The sequence below is a fragment of the Adiantum capillus-veneris genome, chromosome 9 (assembly GCF_014529385.1).
Source record: "Adiantum capillus-veneris isolate H3 chromosome 9, ASM1452938v2, whole genome shotgun sequence".
Lineage (NCBI taxonomy): Eukaryota > Viridiplantae > Streptophyta > Polypodiopsida > Polypodiales > Pteridaceae > Adiantum > Adiantum capillus-veneris.
In genome coordinates, this window is record NC_140939.1 from 84,784,967 (window position 1) to 84,793,479 (window position 8,513).

The following is an 8,513-nucleotide window of genomic DNA, read 5'->3' on the forward strand; positions in this document are numbered from 1 at the left end:
ATACCAAGAAAGTGATTGGCATCTCCCAAATCTTTCATGGAAAACTGAGTGCTTAGCATCTTTTTCATTTGATTGATCTCATCAATTGATTTGCCTGCGATAAGCATATCATCTACATACAAGATCAAGATGATTAAAGAACCATCGTTCAATCTTTTTGTGTATAAGCAATGATCCTCTTGACTTCTTATGTAACCCTGAGACTGCATGAATTTGTCGAATTTTTGATACCATTGCCTTGAACCTTGCTTGAGGCCATAGAGTGCCTTTTTAAGTCTACAAACCAATTTTGTCCTCGTTGGTTTTTGGGTTTCACATACGAAGCCCTCTGGTTGTTTCATGTAGAGATCTTCATCTAGATCCCCATGAAGAAATGTTGTGTTCACATCCAGCTGGACAAGTTCCATGTCGTGGATAGCAACCAAGCCAAGCAGGGTGCGAAGTGTAGTCATCTTGACTATTACCCACTTGCAAGGTAAAGCATTTTTGCCTTTTGGTAATTCAACCAAATCCCATGTCTCATTAGCCACAATCGATTTTATTTTGATTGCATAGCCTGCTCCCACTTAACGCTATCCTCCATTTGTATAGCTTCTTTGTAGCAGGTTGGCTCTCCACTGTCAGTGACCAAAATGTGGTGTATACCTAGCTCAAACCGCTCGGGCGCACGTGATACTCTCTCAGAGCGTCTCAGTGCCTGACTGCTGGACTCTGCTATCTCCGGAGCAATAGTTGTATCTTGCACTTGAGCAGTAGGTGCAACACTACTGAACTGAGTTGGTTCGGAGGCTACAGCCTCAAAACGAACACGTCTGTACTTAACATCTTTGATGGGCTTCTTGTGCATTTTTGATTCATTGAAAATCACATGTGAGCTACGAATGACTTTGTTTGATTCTGGGTTTTTTATCCCACCTCTCCGTTTGCACCATAGCCAATAAAAATGCATTTATGTGATCTGGGATCTAACTTTCGACGAAGTTCTTTGGGCACATGTGCATATGCCTCACATCCAAATACACGTAAATGCTCATAGCTTGGCCTTTTGCCAGTCCATAATTCCTCTGGAATTTTGAAATTCAAAGGAGAACTAGGTGACCTGTTGATGATGTGCACTGTTGTCAGAACAACTTCCCCCCAAAACTCTGGAGTAAGCTTCGCCATAGACATCATAGAGACAACTCGCTCTTGAATCGTACAATTCATTCTTTCAGCTATCCCATTTTGTGCAGGTGTGTATGGAGCAGTAAACTGCCGCCGAATGCCTCTTCTATTGCAAAAATCCTTGAACTCTGTGGAGACGTATTCTCCACCATTGTCCGTGCAAAAAGCTTTGAGCTTTGTTCTTGATTGGTTCTCAACCATGGCGAGGAATTTTTGGAATGTCGAAAATACTTCTTCCTTACGCTTAAGGAGATACACCCACACCTTTCTGGTAGAGTCATCTATGAACGTGAGAAAGTAGTTCGCCCCCCCTAGAGTTTTATGTGGCATTGGACCACACAAATCACTGTGCACCAAGTCTAGCGGTTTGCCTAGTTTCTTATTCAATGGCGAAGATGTCAATCTAGTCTATTTGCCATATAGACAATGCTCACACAATGGAAAGTCCGTGTAATCTAAAACAGGTAAGTAGCCAAAACGCTGAAGTATTTTCATTCCCTTTTGGCTAATATGCCCTAGCCGGCTATGCCACAACTCAGGAGACGGCAGCTCGGCAACATAGATAGAGTGTTCGTCGACACTCGAAACAAACAAAAAGTATAGGGATCCATTTTTATTGCCTTTCATCATGATAAGGTTGTTCTTGCGGATCATCCAAGAACGATTACCAAAAACTCTAGTGTAGCCAAGATCATCCAATTGCCTATAGAAAGCAAGCTTTTCGTAAGCTTGGGCACATGTCTGACATTCTGCAGCACAAAGGTAGTGCCATTATGCATCTGAAGTTTCACATCACCAATGCCAATAATGTCAATCTCATAGGAATCACCAAGCTTGACTATTCCATGCATGGATGCATAAGAGGAAAACCAGTCTCTATGCAGTGTGACATGAAAACTTGCACCAGAATCAAGGATCCAATTCTGTGCATAACCCTCATCCTGTGCAACCAAAGCATCTGGAGTGAGATCTGAAGTGAAAATGAGAACATCTGAGGCATCTGCTGTCACCTCAACATGAATCTCTGAGGGCATAATGAGCATCACTGGAGGAGGAGCATCCTTACTGCAGTGGTAGGTATGGGAGACTCAACAATATTGAGCTCCTCAATCTTTATTGTACTTTTGCCTTTGCCAGAATTATTCTTTTGCATATTTTTTTGATCTCTTAAGAAACTGCGACAATCCTTTTTGTAATGACCCTTCTTGTGGCAATAGTAACACTCGATATTTCTGGCATTGCGGTCTCTACTTTGGTTCCTATGTCTGCTAGGACTACGAGGATTTCGCTCTCTACTTTTGCTTTTGTATTTGTTCCTGTCACGGCCTCTTGGCTTTGTTGAACCGCCAGCTATATATGCATCTCCATGACTAGCATTATCGAGAGATTTACGACGAATCTCTTCAGTGAGCAACGCATCTGTGACAGCATTGAACTCTAACTTGCCATTCGGAGCTGAATTGCTTATGGATGTGCAAAAGATATCCCATGAACTAGGTAGAGAGCATAACAAGAAGATGGACTTGAGTTCATCGTCAAACTCCTTAAAGCCCTGAGATGTCAACTGACTAAACAAGGAGTTGAACTCATTCAAGTGACCAGAAACTGTGCTACCTTCTTTCATGTTGAGCTTCATAAGATTTTTCATGAGAAAAACTTTGTTGGATGCACTTTTGCTCTCCCATGCTGAACATAAGCTATCCCAAAGTTCCTTGGTTTTTTTCTTCCCTATGATAGTGAAGAAGACCGACTCGGCTAGATGTAGACGTATCGTAGCCATGGCTTTTGCATCCAAAAGCTCCCATTGAGCTTGTGTATAATCATCATCCTCTGCGCGCTCTTTCAACGGTTCTGAGAGGCCTTCGTTTATCAAAACATCTTTCATGCGCTCTTTCCACATGGTGAAGTTGCTGCGATCGAACTTCCGAATGAAATACTGCTTCTTTTCTGAAGAAGAAGCCATCGCTGATAAGAGGGTTTGAGAGGTGCCAAACTATGGCGAGAAGCTGTAGAAATTTAGGCAGAGTAACCTTTTGTATCGGGAGTAAAATCTCAACCGAAATAGACTCAAAAGTGCCAACAATGGAAGTCACGACTCGCGGGAAGTAAATCCGGCAGAGTCTCCTTTGTATGAGGAGTCAAAACTCAACTCAAAATGCATATAAATGTGCCAAATGCACTAACTGGGCATCTGCTGCACAAAACCACTGCTATGTGAGTGCCAACTTGGTGTCAAAAGCATAAATAACCGTCCAGATACATATCCTATGGCGAGGGTACCGTAAAGGGGAATTCCTGCTACCTGTATCACCGAAGGTGTCTCAACATTCCAACACACCCCATCTCAAAGAAAACCTCAGGCTATCGACCCTCCAAAGGCTAATGCAGACACAAATGGACTAGCCACAGTCTCAGAAAGGGCTCTTCCGGTCCGAGTCTCAGAAACGGTCGGGAAAAACTGCCAAAATAGCCAAAAATGGCTCCACACGTAGTATAGTGGGTAGTGTCCGCAACTCAACGTACATGAGTAAAACCGCGCTCAAACAGGCGCCAAGAACTACTGCATGCAGTGAAAGTGATCCCTGCGGGGATATCTGCTCTCAAAAGAGCTTAGTAGCACTAGGTGCGCTCACAAAAAAATGCATCTGTCAACGCATGTGTCCGCAGAGAATCTGCTGTTGAAACGACTGCCAAATCGCCTGTGAAAGTGCTGTGTCTGGTAACCTGGAGAATCTGTGAGTGAATGGGCTGAAAAATCCCCCTATAACCTGTAACCTACGTGTCGGTGTCGCTATGTGCCGATTTTTGCCGCCGGGCAGAAATATGCTAGTCGAATAGCCGCCAAAGGTGTCGTATCCGAAAACTGTGCTGTATAGTGCGATCGGTGCGCTCGATGCCGATGCCGAGTGTCACTCCTCTATGACATAGGTACCTCACCCGCGCATGTCGCAAGCACGGTCGTCGATCGCGAGAACGTGCTCATCTGGGGAAACGCTCGGTGTCTGGGTCAGATGTCGAAGATTCGCCGCAATGAGCAGTGTCGAGCCGGTGCGCATGAGCGGTGTCGATATCGATATCGCCTTTCGCCGCCGGTTGGAAGTGGCTAGCTGAGTAGCCGCGAACGCCTACGCTCGAAGCGGAGAAGGACGCCGAGATCGGACTGATGCCAAATAATGCAGGGCTTACTCGCCCGCACCTGTAGCTAAGCACAATGTGTCTGTCTCGCTCAAGCTCTCTCTCTCACGCTTGTTTTTGGGGCATGTATGTGAGCCGGTCAAGGAGTCGGGGGTGGGAGCATCAAAATGGGGTTTTGTCGAGGGCTTTGCGTGGGAATGAGCCCTTGCACACAAAAAAGGTTTTAAGGCTAAAAAGAAAATCGATATTTTTTTTGTTGCTGGTGCCAGCGCTAACGAATCAGAGGATGAGGCTATGTGTGTGTGTTTGTGTGTGTTTGCTGCTCGGCAATGGTTGCTGCCTATTCGACCTTGCTTGCTGTTGCACGACCTTACAGCGTGTTGATTTTGATTGTGTGTGTGTGTGTATCCACCACCAAGCAATTGCTCTCGGGTCTGCTTGGCCACGCTTGCCTGCAGAATTGCTTGGCCTTGCTTTTGACTGCTCCAAGTTCCTCCATTATCACAGCGCTGCCCTCCGATGCCAAGCTTTCAAACTCCAATCCCTCAATCCGTTAGCCCAAATCTAGCGCTGCCTCAATTGGCTAAGGTCGAGCTCGATTCAAATCTCCTCCCTCGCTCCAAGCCTTCAAAAGGCTCTGTGCACTCTTTCCATGCTTGCCTGAGAATGACTTGCCTCTGTGCTCTCGAGTCTGCAAGCACCTTGCTCCCTTGCCCAAGCCTTCCAAGCCTTGGTTCAATGGACTGCTCGAATCTGCCTTGCTTACTATCTGCAGAGCCGATTCTCGATTTCCCCCAATAGGCTCGATTTCAAGCTCTTGGCTTATTTGCTGCTGCCAATTCACCTGCTAAGAAACTCGGTGCTTCTCGGATGGTCCAAGCCTTTGTCGACTGCAATGCTTGCTGCAGCTTGTGCACCAACCGGCTCGATTTGCTCCTTACACACATTGTGTGTGTGTGTGTGTGTGTGTGTGTGTGTGTGTGTGTGTGTGTGTGTGTGTGTGTGTGTGTGTGTGTGTGTGTGTGTGTGTGTGTGTGTGTTGTCACCACACAGGGAAAAAAAGTTGCTTCTCTGGACTGCTCCTGATCGACCCCTTTCACTCCTGCTGCTTGCCTTTTGTTTAGCTCTCAATTTCCAAGCTCAAGCCTTCAATTTCTCTCGGTGTTGAGCTGCTACCCACATTGCCGAAAAACCCCTCGATTCTCCCTCTACCTCCTTGTCCTCAAATTGCTTGGCTGCCCCGATTACAAACTCCAATCGCCTGCTTCTTTGCTTTCAAGCTCCGTACATCTCGATGCAGCCCGATTTACTACAGAAAGATGCAAAGCTTCCCAAAGCTCTCATGGGGTCACTACGTGCGTGGTTAGCCGGGGCTTGGGGTCAGGTGCCATGAGCTCTGATACCAATTGTTGTACGCGTGTAGTGCGTGTACGGAGTGTGTGCAAGAGAGGGGGAGAAGAGAATGGGGAAGGGGATGAAGCACAATGCACATCAGGGAGTTTGTGTTAGTGGAGAGGAAAGTGAGAGAGTGGTCAACTCTCTCCCTTTCTCTCCCTATATTCATTTAGGTGAAAGTATAAACATGGGTGGTTTCTCATGGCCACCTGGCCTACACCCCAACAGATTGCAAAGTCCAAATGGCATTACCAAACACATTAATGCTCCCCACTCAGTGAATGTTGTTTTTTCTATGTCTTTTGGTACAATCTTCAATGGATTGTAGCCTTGTAGCCATCCATGAAGCTATATATCTCGTGGCATGCAATCTCATCTAGCATCATATCTGTGAATGGCAATGGGGAGGGATCTTTAATGGTCTGGGCATCCAGTTTCCTATAATTGACACACACTTTGAGCTTGTTGTTCTTGTTTGGGACAACCACTATAGGAAGTAACGAGTCACTGCAGCTTTGCTTTTTTCCTGTGGTTCACTTTCAGAAGAATTGAAACTGGAAATGGATTCACATATTCCTTCAGTAGAGGATTCATCCTCACTAGACTGTCTTCTCCTATGCCCCTTCTCCTTTTTTGCCTCATGTTCCAACTTCAATGCCCTCTGTACAAGATCATTGAGATTCTTTTTTGGTGTTTGTACCTCTTGCGCCCTCATCTTCTTACTCTTAAAGCCATTCAGGAACCAAACTCTCATCCTTTTCTCTAAGGGAGGTTCTATCTTTTCCACATAGATTCTATCCGCGACAAATTGCCGTGCTTGGTCTTATCAAGCTCACAAAGAATATATTCATCCCCGCTATTGTATAAGTATTCCAACTTGAAGGCTTTAATGATCTTGTGATACAATCTGAGTTGGTAGGCTGGGTAATGGTAGTACCATTTCCTAGTTGCATCCTTCAGTTTTTGAGGAAAATACTCCCCCCATTCATTCTCATCAATTCCTTCAGCTCAGCATATTGCTCAAAGGCTTGTATGTGAACATTGGGGTCATCCTTCTTCCACCCTTTGAATATTGAAAAGGAATTTCTCAGATCAATGGAATGTTCCTTAGTCTTACTGATTCTGGTTCTATGTACTGGCTTCTTATCACGTGACTTTTTCTTGTCGTAGTGATCAATGTCAGCCTCATAGTTTTTGGTCTTTGTCTCTGTAACTATCTCTCCTATTGTTTTCTTGGTTCCCTTGTGTGATAAGTGATGAGTTTTGTTTACTCCTATCACTCTCATAGTTTGCTTTTGACTTTTGGATCCTTGAGACCTATTCCTTCTTGCAACCCTTTCAGCTCTCTGATGCTTGGAATGACTGGAATGTTTCAAATTCCTTGATTTGTCAGTAATAACCCCTCCTAAAGCAACCTTAGTTTTATTCCCAAGTTGCGGATCGGTTTGAGAGCCTACTTCAATCTCTTCTAGGATTGGACTTGCCCTCTCTTGGTTTTATATAAAGCGAGTTACTAGTAGACCACCTCTAATGCTTGTTATGAGTGGCATTGTGGACATACAATGGCTCTAATACCAGCTGGGAGGTAGTTCGCCTATCTTAGAGCAACTTAGCTCAAATCACCATGATCGCCAAAATGGAATGAGCTCAATGTGTTTAGGTAGCTATTCCAGGTTGGTACTTAGAACTAAAGATGTTAGTTTCAGAACATTCAGAGATCGCTGAAAGAAAGAACTAAAACTGAAAAGACAAGACACTGGAACTGAAAGACAAGACAATTTAATTGAGGCTGGAACTTGAATTGTATTTTAGATATGTAGATTACAACTAGAGAGCATCAAATATATCAATAGTTGTCTTAGGAATTACTAAAGAAGAGAGATCGGAACAAATGATTACAAGAGAACATATGGCTCAAGATGTAGACAACTAAGGATTATAGAGAGTTTGAAGTTCTACAAAATGAATAATGGGTCCTATTTATTAGCTGTCGGGTTGGTGTCTGTTGACTAATTGTACATTGTGAGTTACTGTGGTAACTCGCTGGTTATCACTTCTAGAAGTTTCGTCTGTCCGCCAGTCCAGCTAAGGCCAGTTTTTTCCTTCTACAAATACCATAAAAATCATATGGAGCCTCATAGCTGGGATGAAAAAGTATAGACTCTGTTATGGGTGTATAGGACTTCACACAAGGTTATCACTAGAATGACAAGTTTCAAGATGGTTTATGGCACAAAGGTAGTGGTACCTATGGAGTTCGCCATTGCCATCCTCAAATTGGAAATTATGCATGATATGGACTTCAATGCAAATCTAAAGCAAATACTAGATGAGCTATTGAGATTGGATGAGATCAAACAAAGAGCTATGCTAGAAGAAGAGGTGGTTCAGCATATGTGGGTCTCTCCGAATGCCAAGCCTCGCTATCTTATTGTAGTGACAATGAACACCAGAAACATAAATGTCATACCATGGGATGGAGTCAACTTGACAAGTGCATGGACACTACAAGAGGTTTTCAATCTCTCCAAAAACACACTCAATACTTATCTAACCCAAATCTACAATATACTGCATGTTAGGCAACAGAAGCTATATATGACACCAGAAACAAATCTCATCGGTTCACTAAGCAAACATAATCTAAAAGAGAAAAAACTTATAGGATGGGTCGATAACATCTAGAGACACATGTCTAAACCCTTACATACCCCTTTTGGCCACTTGCCAAAATTGTGCTTATTATCTACATGGCAGATTTGACCTTACCATTTGCAACCCTGAATACATCCTAGAGCTTAGCAATGAGGCCATTATAC